Raw genomic sequence first — 16,293 nt, 5'->3', positions numbered from 1 at the left:
AAGAATACTCTACTCAGCAAGGTTATCATACAGAATTGAAATAGTTTCCCAGACAAAAGTTAAAGGAATTCACCACTAAACCATCTTTACCAGAAATGTTAAAGGGACTTCTTTAAGAAAAAAGAAAAAGTCTAAATTAGAAGAAAATTATGAAAGGGAAAACATTGCACAAGTAAAAGAAAACATGTAGTAAAGTAAGTAGACAAATCTCTTATAAAGCTAAAATGAAGTTTATGGGGTGGCAGGGTGGCTCAGTTAGTTAAGCATCTGACTTTTGATTTTGGCTCAGGTCATGATTTCATGGTTAATATCAAGCCCTGTGCTGGGCTCTGTGCTGATAGCATGGAGACTGATTGGATTCTCTCTCTCTCCCTCTCTGGCCCTCCCCTACTCACAATAAATAAATAAATAAATAAATAAATAAAGCTAAATTAAGTTTAAAATATAAAAGCAGTAAAATCAATTGTATCTAGAAAATTAGTTAAGGGACTCATAAAATAAAACTATGTAAAATATGAAATCATATAGATAAAATATGGAGTGGTAAAAATGAAGTTTTATTTTCAGAATGTGATCAACCTTAAGCATACATTATCTTACTCTAGACTGCTCTACACTTAAGATGTTATATAGGAAGCTCATGGGAACCACAAACCAAAAACCTATAATAGATACACAAACAAATACAAAATAATCCCAGCATAACATTAAAGAAAATCATCAAACCTTAAGGAAAGGGGAAAGAGAAGAAAGGAACAGATAAGATCTATGAAAATAACTAGATCACAGTTAGCAAAATGTCATTTAGTACATACAAATCAGTAATTACATGGAAATGGACTAAATATTTCAATCAAAAGTCATAGGTGACTGAATGGATCAAAAACACAAGATCCACCTATATGATGCCAATGAGAGATTCACTTCAAATCTAAATATTCTTACAGAATGAAAGTGAGGGAATGAAAAAAGAGTCCATGCAAATGGAAGTGAAGATAAAGTTGGGTAGAAATATTATATCACACAAAATGTACTTCAAAACAGACTGTAACAAGAAACAAAGAACAACATTAATTATGACAAAGGGATCAATTCAACAAGAGTATATAATAATTGTAATATCTATGCACCCAACTTAGAGCCACCTATATACATACAGTAAATGCTGACAGACATTCAGGAAGAAATTGACAGTAATACATTAGTAATAAAATATTAGTAGGGGACTTAAACACACTATTTACATCAATGCATAGAACATCCAGACAGAAAATCAATAGGGAAACAGTGGCTTTGGCCTACACAGTAGATGAGAAGTACTTAACTGATATATACAGAATATTTCATCCAAGTACAGCAGAAAAATTTCTTTCTAAGTGCACATGGAACCTTGTCCAGGAGAGATCATTTTAGGTCACAAAACAAGTCTCAATAAGTGTAAGAAGACTGAAATAATATCAAGAATCTTTTCCAACCACAATGGTATGAAATCAATTATAAGAAAAAAGTGGGGAAAAGAAATGCACAAAGACAAGGAAGCTAAACAACATGCTGCTAATAACCAATGTGGTCAATGAAATCAGAGATAAAAAAAATACATGCAAACAAATGTGAATGAGTACACAACAGTCCAAAGTCTTGAGACACAGGAAAATCAGTATAAAAGTAAAGTTTATATCAATACAAGCTTATCTCAAAAACAAAACAAAACAAAACAAGAAAAATATCAAATAAGCAATCTAACCTTACACCTAAGGGAACAAAAACAACAAAAAAGAACAAAGCCCAAAGTTAATAGAAGGAAGGAAATAATAAAACAGTAGAAATAAATGAAATAAAGATTTAAAAAAACAATAGAAAAATCAAGGAAACGGAGAGCTGGTTCTTTGAAAAGATAAACAAAATTGATAAACCTTTAACCAGACTCATCAAGAAAAAGAAGAGAGGACTTAACTAAGAAACCAAATAAACAAACAAAAGCAAACAACAACAACAAAACAGAAATGAAAGAGAAGTAAAAGCCAACAACACAGAAATAAAAAGGATTATGAGACTACTGTAAAAAGTTATATGGCAACAAATTGGGCAGCCTAGAAGAAATGGATAAATCTTAGAAATACAATCTTCCAAACTGAATCAGGAAGAAATACAAAATTTGAACTGGCTGATTAGTACAAATGAAATTGAATCAGTAATTGAAAAACTCCCAACAAAAAAAAGTACATGCCCAGATGGCTTCATAAGTGAATTATAGTTAAAATTCAAAGAAGAGTTGACACCTACTTTCCTCAAACTATTCCAAAAGTTAGAAAAGAAAGCTTCCACATTATTTTATTGTGGCCAGCATGACCCTGATATCAAAACCAGATAAAGACACTACAAGAAAAGAAATCTACAGGCCAATATTCCTGATGAACATAGATGGAAAAGCCTCAAAAAATTAACAAGCTGAATTCAATAATACATTAAAAGGGCCATTCATTATGATCAGGTAGGATTTATTCCAGGGGTGCAAAGATGGTTCAATATAAACAAACCAATCAATATGGTACAACACATTAATAAAATGGAGGATAAAAATCATATGATCACCTCAGTAGCACAGAAAAAGTATTTTACATTTCAACATCATGATAAAAACAACAAAGTGGGTTTAGAGGGAACATACCTCAAGATAATAAAGGCTATATGTGGCACACCCACAGCTAACAACATACTGAGTGGTGAGAGACTGAAAACTTTTCATCTAAGATCAGAAACAACAAGGATGTCCACTCCCAAAATTTTTATTCAATTGGAAGTCCTAGCTGTAGCAATTAAACAATAAAAAGAAATAAAAGGCATCCAGATTGGTAACATAGAAATAACTCTTTTACTATTTTCAGATGATAACATAGAAATAACTCTGTTACTATTTTCAGATGAAATGATACCATACATAGAAAATCCTAAAGACACTATCAAAAAAAAATTAGTACTAATAAATGAATTCAATAAAATTTCAGGATACAAAATTAATACACAAAAATCTGTTGTGAGTCTATACACTAATAGCAAAGTAGCATAAAGAGAAATAGAGAAAACAGTCCCATTTACAATTGTGCCAAAAACAATAAAATACCTGGTAATAAGTTTAATCAAGAAAGATAAAGTCCTGCACTCTGAAAGCTATATAACACTAATGAAAAACATTAAAGACAAAACAAATGGAAAGCTATACCTTGCTCATCATGGTTTAGAATAATTAATACTATTAAAATGTTCATACTACACAAAGCATTCTATATATTCAATACAATCCTTATCAAAATGCTAATTTTTTTCACAGGATTAGAATAGATAATCCTAAAAAAATTTATGGAACCACAAAATATCCCAAGTAGTTAAAAAAAAAAACTTAAGAAATAAAAGAGCAAATTTGGAGGTATCACAATCCTAGATTTGAATATACACTACAAACCTATAGTAATCAAATAGTATGGTACTGGAACAAAAAAAGACATGTAGATCAATGCAACAAGATAGAGAATCCATAAATAAACTCATACTTGTATGGTCAATTAATCTATGGTAAAGGAAGCTAGATTATACAATGAATAAAATACATTATTTTTCAATAAGTTGTGCTGGGAAAATAGGACAGCTACATGCCAAAAAAAAAAAAAAAAAAAAGTGGACCACTTTCTTACACCATACACAAATATAAACTCAAAATGGATTAAATAGCTAAGTGTGAAACCTAAAACCATAAAACTCCCAGAAGAAAACATACATTAGTCTCTTGAACCTTGGCTGTAACATTTTTCTTGATATATCTTCGCGGATAAGGGAAACAAGGGAAATGAGAAAAAACTACTGGGACTATACCAAAATACAAACTTTTCTCCACAGTGAAGGAAATAATCAACAAAACAAAAAGGGAATCTACTGAATGATAGATGTTTGCAAATGATATATCTGATCGGGGTTGATATCTAAAATATATATAGAACTTGTACAAGCCAGCACCAGAAAAACAAATGATCCAATTAAAAAATGGGTAGAGGGCCTGAATGTATATTTTTCAATGAAGACATACGGATGGTCAACAAACACATGAAAAGTTACTCAACTTCACTAATCATCAGAGAAATTCAGACCTAGAAGGCACAAACTCCCTTCAAGATAAACAAAAGTCCAACACCAAGACATATTGCAATTAATTTTAAAAATACAGTGATAAAGAAAAAAATCTTAAAAGGAGCAAGACAAAAGTAGTTCTTAGTTTACAAGGGAAAACCCATAAGGCTAGCTGAAGATTTCTCAACAGACACTTGGCAAGCCAGAAGGAAGTGGCACAGTATATTCAATGTGATGAATTGGGAAAATCTGCACCCAAGAAGACTCTATCCAGCAAGACTATAATTCAGAATATAAGAAGAGATAAAAAGTGTTCCCAGACAAACAAAACTAAAAAGAGTTCATGACCACTAAACCAGCCCTGCAAGAAATATTAAAGAGGATTCTTTGAGTTGAAAGAGAGACCAAAAGTAAAAAAGATGAGAAAATGTCAGAGAAAATCTCTAGATGGCAAAACAGGTAATAAAATGACAATAAATGCATATCTATCAATAATTACTTTGAATGTAAATGGACTAAATGCTCCAATCAAAAGACATAGTTTGTCAGAATTGATTTTTAAAACAATCCATGTTTTTGCTGCCTACAAGAGACTCATTTTAGACTTAAAGACACCTGCAGTTTGAAAATTGGGGGGGGGGGGTGGAGATACATTTATCATGCAAATGGATGTCACAAGAAAGTTGAAGTGGAAATACTTATATCAGAAAACTAGACTTTATTTCTCTTGTATTATTTTTATCCTGCTTTGATATCAGGATAGTACTGGCCTCTTGGAATGATTTTGAATGTGTTCCCTATATTCCATTATTTGTATAGTTTTGATAAAGATTGTCATTAATTATTATTTTTAAAATATTTGGTAGAATTCAATAATGAAACCATATGGTCTTGGGCTTTTCTGTGCTGGGAGCTTTTGATTCATAATGCAAACTTCATTTCTGTTATTGATCTAGGATTTCCCATTTCTTGGATTCAAGATTCATGATTCAATCTTGGTAACTTGTGTGTCTTTAGGAGTTACCTGTGTTTTCTTTTTCCTAAGTTATCTGATGTTTTTAGTATGTAATTGTTAATAGTAATCTGTTCTCACACTGTGTATTTCTGTGAGTATCTGTTGAATTGTTTTCTCTTTCATTTCTCATTTTTGTTTTTGAATCTTCTCTTTTTTTCTTAGATAATGTATTATGTTATTATTTATTCTGGTCTCATATTGATTTCTGATTTTTCTTTTTTATTTAAAGTTTGTATTTATATTTTAGTTAACATATATGGGAAAATTGGTCTCAGGTGTAGAATTTAGTGATCCATCATTTACATACAACACCCAGTGCTTATCACAGCATGTGATCTCTTTAACCATCACCCATTAGCCCATCTCCTGACCACCTCCTTCCATCAACCCTCAGTTTGTTCTTTATATTTAAGAGTCTCTCATGGTTTGCTTCCCTCTTTCTCTCCTTTTTCCCCTTCCTCTATGTTCATTTGTTTTATTTCTTAAACCACTTCACATCTGTCAGGATGGCTAAAACTAACAAAACAAGAAACAACAGATGTTGGCCAGGATGCAGAAAAAGTTGAACCCTCTTACACTGTTGGTGGGGATGCAAACTGCTGCAGCCACTCTGAAAAACAGTATGGAGGTTCCTCAAAGAGTTAAAAATAGAACTACCCTATGACCCAGCAATTACACTACTAGGTATTTAAACAAAGCATACAAAAATACTGATTCAAAGGGGCACAAGCACCCCAATGTTTATAGCAACATTACCAACAATAGCCAAATTATGGAGAGAGTCCACATGTCCATCGACTGATGAATGGATGAAGATAGGTATATATATATATATATATATATATATATATATATATATATAATGGAATATTACTCAGCTATCAAAAAGGATGATATCTTGCCATTTGCAACAACATGGATGGAGCTAAAGTGGATTATGCTAAGTGAAATAAGTCAGTCAGATAAAGACAAATACCATATGACTTCATTCATATTTCTCATTTTTCTTTGTTATTTCTTTCCTCTGCTAAATCTCAGCTGGCTTTCTTCTTTTTCTAGTTCCTGGTGGTATAATAAGATAAGTTGTTTAATTGAACTATTTTTCTTAATGTAATCATTTACAGCATAAATTTCACTCTACCATTTGCTTTTGCTGCACTACATAAGTTTTGGAATACTGTGTTTCCTTTCTTCTTTGTTTTGAGACATATTTTGATTTGCTGTTTGATTTGTTATTTGGTTTCTTGCTTGTAAGTTGTTTGTTGTTTAATATATACATATTATATATTTAATATTTACTTGTAGTTTTTCCAGCTTTATTGTTGATATTTAATTTTGTACCGTTGTGGTTGAAAAATATACTTGGCAAGGTTATAGCCTTCTTAAAATTGTAATATTTGTTATTTCCTGTTTATGTGATTTAATCAGGGGATTCTTCTGTGTATACTTGAAGAAAATGTGTATTCTGTTTTTATTGGATGGAATGTTTTATATATATATTTTAGGACTGTGTATTAAGAATTATGATTCGAGTAAAAAATGCTCTTGCTGAAAATAATAACTAATGGAGGATATTCATTTATAATAAAGCTTATCAGAGAGGAGGTTGGTGATGGGTGAAATAGGTGAAGGAGATTAATAGTATACTTATGATGAGCACTGAGTTATGATAGATAGAATTGTTTAATCACTATATTGTAAACATGGAACTAATATAACATTGTATGTTAGCTATACTGGAATTAAAATTAAAAATTTAATAAAAAATAAAATATATTTAGAAAAAAATTCACACTAATAAACTGTTAAACACATTATTTTTAATGTTGTAATAGACCCATTACTTGTTAAAATAAAGATTATGTTTTTAAAAAGTAAGTATTTCTAAAACAAAAAAATAAGAATTATATTTTGTATATTTTTCAAATCCTTTTAATTGTGATTTAATAGAAGATAGTTCGATATTCATATTCTGCATTTAATATGTTGTCATATTACATGGCATAAAACTCTGGAGTTCCCCATTCTATACTAATGAATAAGGAAAGCAAATAAGTCAAATAATCTCATTATTATGAAAATAATTTTGACCTAATGTACCCCTGAAAGATCTTGAAGACACACAGTTTCCCAAACCACACCTGACAAGCTTACACTACAATAAGGATGGAAATAATATTTTTTTTAAAAATTTTTTTTTTAACATTTATTTACTTTTGAGACAGAGAGAGACAGAGGATGAACGGGGGAGGGTCAGAGAGAGAGACGGAGATACAGAATCTGAAACAGGCTCCAGGCTCTGAGCTGTCAGCACAAAGCCCGACGCGGGGCTCGAACTCACGAGCCGTGAGATCATGACCTGAGCCGAAGTCGGCCGCTTAACCGGCTGAGCCACCCAGGCAACCCAGGATGGAAATAATATTAAAGGAAACATTATTTGTTTCTGTAACTAATATAATTAATGTAACATTGTGTGTAAATTATCCTCAAATTTAGAAAAAGAATAAGTTAAAACATTATACATGAGAAAAATGGAATAGTGCAATAATTAATCCAAAAAATCCTCCAAGAAATTGGAATAAAGAAACAAATAACAGATAAAATACAGACCAAACAAATGCTATAAAACTGATTGATATAAACACAATTATATCAGCAATTACCTTAAATGTATATAGTTTAGCACACCATTTAAAAGACAAATATTTTAAGAATGTATTAAAAGTAGACCTAAATTATGTTATAAGAGGTACAGTTTACATATGTGGATACAGAAGATAGAAATTGAAAAGATGGAAAATATATAACATGTAGAACTGATACTAAGTGGTGTTCAACCAAAGAGGTGAAAGTGCTGTATTACTGAAAAATAGAAAATGCTGATGAAATAAATTGAACATGACACAAAGAAATGGGAAGATATTCTGTGCTCATGGATTGGAAGAACAAATATTGTTAAAATGTCTATATTACCCAAAGTAATCTACACATTTAATGTAATCCCTATCACAATACCACCAGCATTTTTCACAGAGCAAGAACCAACAATCCTAAAACTTGTATGGAACCATAAAGATCCTGAAGACCCACAAGAATCTTGAATATGAAAAGCAAATCCGGAGGCATCACAATTCCAGACTTCAAATTATATTACAAATCCATAGTGATCAAAACCGTATGGTAATGACAGAAACATAGGCACATAGATCAATGGAACAGAATAGAAAACCCAGAAATGAACTTATAACTATATGTTCAGTTAATCTTTGACAAGCAGGAGGGAAGAATATCCAATGGGAAAAAGAATGTCTGTTCAACAAAAGGTGTTGGGAAAACTGGACAGCAACATGTAAAAGAATGAAGCTAGACCACTTTCTTACACCATACCCAAAAATAGATTCAAAATGGGTGAAAGACCTAAATGTGAGACATGAAACCATTAATATCCTAAAGAATACAGACAGTAACCTCTTTGATATTTGGCCATAGCAACTTCTTACAAGATATGTGTCCTGAGGCAAGGGAAACAAATGTAAAAATAAACTATTGGGACTTCATCAAAATAAAAAACTTCTACACAGCGAAGGAAATAATCAACAAAACTAAAAGGCAACCTACAAAATGGGAGAAAGTATTTGAAAATGGCATACCTGGTGAAGGAATAATATTCATAATATATAAACTTATAAAACTCAACACCCAAAAAATGAATAATCCAATTAAAAATGGGTAGAAGATATGAATAGACATTTTTCCAAAGAAGACATTCAAATAGCCAACAGACACATGAAAAGATGATAAACATCTTTGATTATCAGGGAAATAATAAATCAAAACTACAAGAAGATATCACCTCACACCTGTCAGGATGGTTAAAATCCACAACAGAAGAAAGAACACATGTTGGTGAGGATGTGGAGAAAGGATAACCCTGTTGAACTATTGATGGGAATGCAAACTCATGTAGCCACTCTAGAAAACAGTACGGAGGTTCCTCAAAAAGTTGAAAATAGAATTTACCCTGTGATCCAGCAATTGCATTACTAGGTATTTACTTAAAGGATACAAAAATACAGATTCAAATGGATACATATACCCTGATGTTTAGAGCAGCATTATCTACAATAGCCAAATAATGGGAAGAGCCCAAATGTCCATTGACTGATGAATGGATAAAGAGGAGTTGGTATAGTGTTCCTGGGAAGGTGGCGGCATAGGAGGACGTGGGCTCACCACTCGTCCTGCTGATCACTTAGATTCCACCTACACTTGCCTAAATAACCCAGAAAACTGCCAGAAGACTAGCAGAACGGAGTCTCCGGAGCCCAGCAGAGACAAGAGGCCCACGGAAGAGGGTAGGAAGGGCAGAGAGGCGGTGCACGATACACAGACTGGCAGGAGAGAGCTGGGGCTGAGTGGTGGCCCGCCGGCCAAGCAAAGCCCCGGAGTCTGGCTGGCAAAAGCGGAGGGGCTGGACGGAGGGTGTTCCGACAGCAAACGGGACTTGACATCTAGAAGGTTATAAGCTAACAGCTCGGCTCTGAGAACGGGAGGGCTGGAAGACAATGGGAGGGAGAGTTGTTGAGCCCCAGAGGACAGAGCTCAGCTTGGTGGGGAACAAAGGCGCTCGCCAGCGCCATCTCCCTCACCCATTCCCCAGCCAAAACCCCAAAGGGAACCAGTTACTGCCAGGGAACTTGCTTGCACCCTGTAAACACCCAACACTGTGCTTCTGTGGATCCGTCCCTCCAGCAGGTCTGATTCCCTCCCGGTGCTGCAGGGACCCTCCTGAAGCAGATCTCTGAAGTAAAAGCGAGCTGAGCCTGCCCCTCCTGCCCCTGTGTATCTTGCCAATCCACCCCAGCTAATATGCCAGATCCCCAGCACCACAAGCCTGGCAGTGTGCAGGTAGTCCAGACCGGCCACGCCACCCCACAGTGAATCCCGCCCCTCGGAGAGGGGAAGAGAAGGCCCACACCAGACTGACTGTGGCCCCAGCGGTGGGCTGGGGGCAGACATCAGGTCTGACTGCGGCCCCCGCCCACCAACGCAAGTTATTCAAGACAGCACAGGGGAAGTGCCCCGCAGTCCCGCACCACTCCAGGGACTATCCAAAATGACCAAACAGAAGAATTCCCCTCAGAAAAACGTCCAGAAAATAACAGCTAACGAACAGATCAAAAACGATTTAAACAATATAACAGAAAGTGAATTTAGAATACTAGTCATAAAATTAATCGCTGGGCTTGAAAACAGTATAAAGGACAGCAGAGAATCTCTTGCTGCAGAGATCAAGGGACTAAGGAACAGCCAGGAGGAGCTAAAAAATGCTATCAATGAACTGCAAAATAAAATGGAGACAACTACGGCTCAGATTGAAGAGACAGAGGAGAGAATAGGTAAATTAGAAAATAAAATTACGGAAACAGAAGAAGCTGAGAAAAAGAGAGATAAAAAAATCCAGGAGTATGAGGGGAAAATTAGAGAACTAAGTGATGCACTAAAGAGAAATAATCTACCCATAATTGGTATTCCAGAGGAGGAAGAGAGAAGGAAAGGTGATGAAGGGGTACTTGAAGAAATAATAGCTGAGAACTTCCCGGATCTGGGGAAGGAAAAAGGCATTGAAATCCAAAAGGCACAGAGAACTCCCTTCAGACGTAACTTGAATCGATCTTCTGCACGACATATCATAGTGAAACTGGCAAAATACAAGGATAAAGAGAAAATTCTGAAAGCAGCTAGAGATAAACGTGCTCTCACATATAAAGGGAGACCTATAAGACTCGTGACTGATCTCTCTACTGCAACTTGGCAGGCCAGAAAGGAATGGCAGGAGATCTTCAGTGTGATGAACAAAAATATATGCAGCCGAGAATCCTTTATCCAGCAAGTCTGTCATTTAGAATAGAAGGAGAGATAAAGGTCTTCCCAAGCAAACAAAAACTGAAGGAATTCGTCACCACTAAACCAGCCCTACAAGAGATCCTACGGGGGATCCTGTGAGACAAAGTACCAGAGACATCTCTACAAGCATGAAACCTATGGCCATCACAATGACTATAAACCCATATCTTTCTATAATAACACTGAATGTAAATGCACTAAATACGCCAACCAAAAGACATAGTGTATCAGAATGGATAAAGAAGCAAGACCCATCTATTTGCTGTCTACGAGAGACTCATTTAAGACCTGAGGACACCTTCAGATTGAGAGTGAGGGGATGGAGAACTATTTATCATGCCACTAGAAGTCAAAGGAAAGCTGGAGTAGCCATACTTATATCAGACAAACTAGACTTTAAATTAAAGGCTGTAACAAGAGATGAAGAATGGCATTATATAATAATCACAGGGTCTATCCATCAGGAAGAGCTAACAATTATAAATGTCTATGTGCCAAATACGGGAGCCCCCAAATATATAAAACAATTACAAACATAAGCAACCGTATTGATAAGAATGTAGTAATTGCAGGGGACTTTAACACTCCACTTACAGAAATGGATAGCTCACCTAGACACACGGTCAATAAAGAAAGAAGGGCCCTGAATGATACATTGGATCAGATGGACTTGACAGATATATTTAGAATGCTGCATCCCAAAGCAACAGAATATACTTTCTTCTCGAGTGCACATGGAACATTCTCCAAGATAGATCACATACTGGGTCACAAAACAGCCCTTCATAAGTATACAAGAATTGAAATCATACCATGCATACTTTCAGAACACAATGCTATGAAGCTTGAAATCAACCACAGGAAAAAGTCTGGACAACCTCCAAAAGCATGGAGGTTAAAGAACACCCTACTAACGAATGAGTGGGTCAACCAGGCAATTAGAGAAGAAATTAAAAAATACATGGAAACAAATGAAAATGAAAAGACAACAATCCAAACGCTTTGGGATGCAGCGAAGGCAGTCCTGAGAGGAAAATACATTGCAATGCAGGCCTATCTCAAGAAACAAGAAAAATCCCAAATACAAAACCCAACAGCACACCTAAAGGAAATAGAAGCAGAACAGCAAAGAGACCCCAAACCCAGCAGAAGAAGAAAAATAGTAAATATCATAGCAGAAATAAACAATATAGAATCGAAAAAAAAATGTAGAGCAGATCAACGAAACCAAGAGCTGGTTTTTTTTGAAAAAATAAACAAAATTGATAAACCTCTAGCCAGGCTTCTCAAAAAGAAAAGGGAGATGACCCAAATAGATAAAATCATGAATAAAAATGGAATTATTACAACCACTCCCTCAGAGATACAAGCAATTATCAGGGAATACTAGGAAAAATTATATGCCAACAAACTGGACAATCCGGAAGAAAAGGGCAAATTCCTAAACACCCACACGCTTCCAAAACTCAGTCAGGAGGAAATAGAAAGCTTGAACAGACCCATAACCAGTGAGGAAATTGAATCAGGCATCAAAAATTTCCTAACAAATAAGAGTCCAGGACCAGATGGCTTCCCAGGGGAGTTCTACCAGACGTTTAAAGCAGAGATAATACCTATCCTTCTCAAGCTATTCCAAGAAATAGAAAGGGAAGGAAAACTTCCAGACTCATTCTATGAAGCCAGTATTACTTTGATTCCTAAACAAGAGACCCAGTAAAAAAAGAGGACTACAGGCCAATATCCCTGATGAATATGAATGCAAAAATTCTCAATAAGATACTAGCAAATCGAATTCAACAGCATATAAAAGGAATTATTCACCATGATCAAGTGGGATTTATTCCTGGGATGAGGGCTGGCTCAACATTTGCAAATCAATCAATGTGATACATCGCATTAATAAAAGAAAAGATAAGAACCATATGATCCTGTCAATTGATGCAGAAAAGGCCTTTGACAAAATTCAGCAACCTTTCTTAATAAAAACCCTTGAGAAAGTCGGGAGAGAAGGTACATACTTAAAGATCATAAAAGCCATTTATGAAAAGCCCACAGCTAACATCATCCTAAATGGGGAAAACTGAGAGCTTTTTCCCTGAGATCAGGAACACCACAGGGATGTCCACTTTCACCGCTGTTGTTTCATATAGTGTTGGAAGTTCTAGCATCAGCAATCAGACAACAAAAGGAAATCAAAGGCATCAAAATTGGCAAATATGAAGTTAAGCTTTCACTTTTTGCAGATGACATGATATTATACATGGAAAATCCAATAGACTCCACCAGAAGTCTGTTAGAACTGATACATGAATTTAGCAAAGTTGCAGGATACAAAATCAATGTACAGAAATCAGTTGCATTCTTATACACTAATAATGAAGCAACAGAAAGACAAATAAAGAAACTGATCCCATTCACAATTGCACCAAGAAGCATAAAATACCTAGGGATATATCTAACCAAAGATGTAAAAGATCTGTTTGATGAAAACTATAGAAAGCTTATGAAGGAAATTGAAGATATAAAGAAATGGAAAAACATTCCGTGCTCATGGATTGGAAGAATAAATATTATTAAAATGTCAATACTACCCAAAGCTATCTACACATTCAATGCAATCCCAATCAAAATTGCACCAGCATTCCTCTCGATAGTAGAACAAGCAATCCTAAAATTCATATGGAACCGCAAAAGGCCCCGAATAACCAAAGCAATTTTGAAGAAGACCAAAGCGGGAGGCTTCACAATCCCAGACTTTAACCTCTACTACAAAGCTGTAATCATCAAGACAGCATGATATTGGCACAAAAACAGACACATAGACCAATGGAATAGAATAGAAACCCCAGAACTAGACCCACAAACGTATGGCCAACTAATCTTTGACAAAGCAGGAAAGAATATCCAATGGAAAAAAGACAGTCTCTTTCACAAATGGTGCTGGGAGAACTGGACGGCAACTTGCAGAAGGTTGCAACTAGACCACTTTCTCACACCATTCACAAAAAGAAACTCAAAATGGATAAAGGACCTGAATGTGAGACAGGAAACCATCAAAACCCTAGAGGAGAAAGCAGGAAAAGACCTCTCTGACCTTAGCTGTAGCAATTTCTTGCTTGACACATCCCCAAAGGCAAGGGAATCAAAAGCAAAAATGAACTACTGGGACCTTATGAAGATAAAAAGCTTCTGCACAGCAAAGGAAACAACCAACAAAACTAAAAGGCAACCAACGGAATGGGAAAAGATATTTGCAAATGACAAATTGGACAAAGGGCTAGTATCCAAAATCTATAAAGAACTCACCGAACTCCACACCCGAAAAACAAATAACCCAGTGAAGAAATGGGCAGAAGACATCCGGATGGCCAACAGGCACATGAAAAGATGCTCAACTTTGCTCCTCATCAGGGAAATAGAAATCAAAACCACACTCAGATATCACCTCACGCCAGTCAGAGTGGCCAAAATGAACAAATCAGGAGACTATAGATGCTGGCGAGGATGTAGAGAAACGGGAACCCTCTTGCACTGTTGGTGGGAATGCAAATTGGTGCAGCCACTCTGGATAACAGTGTGGAGATTCTTCACAAATTAAAAATAGACCTACCTTATGACCCAGCAATAGCACTGCTAGGAATTTACTCAAGAGATACAGGAGTACTGATGCATAGGGGCGCTTGTACCCCAACGTTTATAGCAGCACTCTCAACAATAGTCAAATTATGGAAAGAGCCGAAATGTCCTTCAACTGATGAATGGATAAAGAAATTGTGGTTTATATACACAATGGAGTACTACGTGGCAATGAGAAAGAATGAAATATGGCCCTTTGTAGCAACATGGATGGAACTGGAGAGTGTTATGCTAAGTGAGATAAGTCTTACAGAGAAAGACTGATACCATATGTTTTCACTCATATGTGGGTCTTGAGAAACTTAACAGAAACCCATGGGGGAGGGGAAGAAAAAAAAAAGGTTAGAGTGGAATGGACTGGAGAGTGTGATGCTAAGTGAAATAAGCCATACAGAGAAAGACAGATAACATATGGTTTCACTCTTATGTGGATCCTGAGAAACTTAACAGAAACCCATGGAGGAGGGGAAGGAAAAAAAAAAGAGGTTAGAGTGGGAGAGAGCCAAAGCATAAGAGACTGTTAAAAACTGAGAACAAACTGAGGGTTGATAGGGGATGGGAGGGAGAGGAGGGTGGGTGATGGGTATTGAGGAGGGCACCTTTTGGGATGAGCACTGGGTGTTGTATGTAAACCAATTTGACAATAAACTTCATATATTGGAAAAAAAAGAGGAGTTGGTATAGATATACAATGGAATAGGAGTTGGTATAGATATAGAATGGAATATTACCCAGCCACAAAAAAATGAAATATTATCATTTGCAACAATGTTTATGGAGCTATAGAGCATTACGTTAAGCAAAATAAGTCAGTCGGGGAAAGACAAGTACTATAGGATTTCACTCATATGTGGAATTTCAGAAACAAAACAAATGAGCATAGGGAAAAAAGGAGAGAGAGAGAGAAGCCAAGAAGTGGACCCTTAACTTTACAGAAAAAAACTGATTGTTACCAGATGGGAGGTGGGTATGAGGATGAGTTAAATAGGTTATTGGGATTAAGGTGTGCCCTTCTGATGAGCACAGGGTGTTGTATGTGAGTGTTGAATCACTAAATTGTAGAACTGAAACTAATATTGCACTGTGTGTTAACTAACTGGAATTGAAATAAAAACTTAAAAAAATCAAGAGGTGTTCATCCTACATGACTCTTACAGATAATATAAAGACTGAAAAAAAAGCCAGAGACAAAGGAATTGTGCTATATGTTTTCATTTGTATGAGCTTTGAAGTAGACAAAAATGATTGATTATGCAATAGAATAGAATATTGCTTACCACTCAGAGTATAGACTGGAAAGGAGCATAAGAGAACCTTATGAAATGCTAGATAGTTTCTATATTCATAATTTTGTTGTGATTATGCAGGTATGTACATATGTAAAGATATCATATGTGTGTGTGTGTGTGTGTGTGTGTGTGTTGTGTGTGTATGGCACTTGTATGTTATCTGTTTAATATAAATAAACAAGTTTCTTAAAAAGAAACTCTGGCAGGAAAATGATAAAACATATCATTCATTTTATAAGATTTGAGAGTTAAGACTAATTTTGCCAGTTTAATATACGGAACTGAAATATTGGACCATGATAATATAAAAGGTGGAAGAGAGGAGAT

General features: G+C 35.4%; 1 protein-coding gene across 2 annotated transcripts in view; it reads left to right on the top strand.

Moving 5' to 3' along the window:
- The window catches only part of LOC109255075 (uncharacterized), a 443,355-nt gene that overhangs the window by 233,550 nt on the left and 193,512 nt on the right, over positions 1-16,293 (top strand). The window lies entirely within an intron of this gene.

Source organism: Panthera pardus, unplaced genomic scaffold, assembly GCF_024362965.1.
Source record: "Panthera pardus isolate Hobbes unplaced genomic scaffold, ASM2436296v1 HiC_scaffold_27, whole genome shotgun sequence".
NCBI lineage: Eukaryota > Metazoa > Chordata > Mammalia > Carnivora > Felidae > Panthera > Panthera pardus.
This window is presented reverse-complemented; position numbering and strand designations above follow the sequence as displayed.